Below are 2,233 nucleotides of genomic sequence, written 5' to 3' on the forward strand. Positions count from 1 at the left end.
TGCTCCCAACTGAGCTTGCCGCTGCCGACAGAGGCCCGGGAGCGTGCTGTCGTGGCATTGCCGGCGGGAAACAACACGCGCCACCTACGGTGACCGGCAGCTCCAACGCCAGCGCCACAGAAGGGCAAAGCCCCACTTGGGTGCAGAAGCGAACTCTCCCAGCACAGCGCACGCGCCAACACGTCCGCAGAGCTGCGATACAAACCACCTGCGAGAACCGCTGGGGGCGACCGAGCAGCAGACGGCGTCGCGACGCCGAGTGCCGGGCGGCGGCGCATCCTCAACGCACACAGTCCGCAATCGGACCAGCACACTGCAGATGTCCACCGCGCTTCGCACCGGGCTCGGCAGAACCCACTTTGGCCGCCTGGCGCCGCGCGCAGGGTGCGCCGGCGCATAGCTGGGACGCCAGCCGGGCCCGTCGGCCGGCGCTCCTGCCACTGGGCGCCCCCCACCAGCCGGCTGTAGTGCGTGCGCTCACGCAGCGCGCGGCCAGCACGCCGGGCGGCCCCCCCTCACCGGCCGGGGACTGTCCCGCCAAGCCACAGCCTCGTATCGCTTCATACCCACATGGCCAACTCAGGTTCGGGGGCATGGCGGGTACCGCCGAAACAACCGGTTCACAGATGTACCGATCGTCGCTATCACCGATGCACCTGCAGCGCGAACAACCGCTCAACAACTGATTTCCAGTTCATTTGCGGATCTTTGGCAGCAAACGTATACGTCAATCTACATTTGCGAAATCTACGATTCTGGCATGCCTGCATGTTATGTGTCACGACACGCTACATCAGCCCACATACACACTGCGGCATGTACACGAGAGAACACGTGGAAGATGGTCCGCGCACGTGTGCAATGTCCCTTGCGCGGTCGACTGTCAACCGGCCTCTGTAGCATGTCGCAGATGTGGAACGCGGTCCACCGTGCTATCATGTTGTGTGGGGCAATACGATTAAATAGGAAAACCCTCGTCGCTACATCAACAGACGGCTCACGCTGATTCCCGGCAGAGGGAGGAGGGGGGGGGGGGGCCAACATGCAATACTTTCGTCCGTACCTACTTACCACATGTCTGTACGGCGTACAACAGTGCAATCTCGCTGTAATGGGGAGACGAGACAAGTAGCATCGTGCACAACATATGGCCCTTATGATTCGCCATTGTAGGGCGCAGCCGGTGTACGGTCAAGCATGTGCCACATTATGTCACTCAGTACGTAACGACGGATGATCAGTGTGGGTTACGCGTACATCAGCGGACAGTCCACACAGGCCGTACCACAACGTACACTGACTGCATCGACAACCGAATGCAACTGAACAGCTGCAAGGCTCATTTCACAAACAAACGCCTGACCGACCAGCTTGGAAGGGCAGGAGGGGAGGGCGATATTCGTTCTGTAGCGGTACACCCTTCCAGTGGTTAGCGGGACTGTGTAGAAAGTACGCAACACTCGAAAGACCTTTATGTGAGGGTACGCACCATGGCATCAAGAAATACACATGACACCAGAGGATCCAAGCAGTGAACTATGTTCAGAGGGTTGCTGTTAGGCAAAGCTACATTCCTGTGACGTTACATGTGACAGTTAAGGTGCAGTGTAAGTTAGGTTAAGGTGCAGTGTAAGTTAGGTTAAGGTGCAGTGTAAGTTAGGTTAAGGTGCAGTGTAAGTTAGGTTAAGGTGCAGTGTAAGTTAGGTTAAGGTGCAGTGTAAGTTAGGTTAAGGTGCAGTGTAAGTTAGGTTAAGGTGCAGTGTAAGTTAGGTTAAGGTGCAGTGTAAGTTAGGTTAAGGTGCAGTGTAAGTTAGGTTAAGGTGCAGTGTAACTTAGGTTAAGGTGCAGTGTAACTTAGGTTAAGGTGCAGTGTAACTTAGGTTAAGGTGCAGTGTAACTTAGGTTAAGGTGCAGTGTAACTTAGGTTAAGGTGCAGTGTAACTTAGGTTAAGGTGCAGTGTAACTTAGGTTAAGGTGCAGTGTAACTTAGGTTAAGGTGCAGTGTAACTTAGGTTAAGGTGCAGTGTAAGTTAGGTTAAGGTGCAGTGTAACTTAGGTTAAGGTGCAGTGTAACTTAGGTTAAGGTGCAGTGTAAGTTAGGTTAAGGTGCAGTGTAAGTTAGGTTAAGGTGCAGCGTAACTTAGGTTAAGGTGCAGCGTAACTTAGGTTAAGGTGCAGCGTAACTTAGGTTAAGGTGCAGCGTACTTAGGTTAAGGTGCAGCGTAACTTAGGT

Source organism: Schistocerca gregaria, unplaced genomic scaffold (assembly GCF_023897955.1).
Source record: "Schistocerca gregaria isolate iqSchGreg1 unplaced genomic scaffold, iqSchGreg1.2 ptg001421l, whole genome shotgun sequence".
Taxonomy (NCBI): Eukaryota; Metazoa; Arthropoda; class Insecta; order Orthoptera; family Acrididae; genus Schistocerca; species Schistocerca gregaria.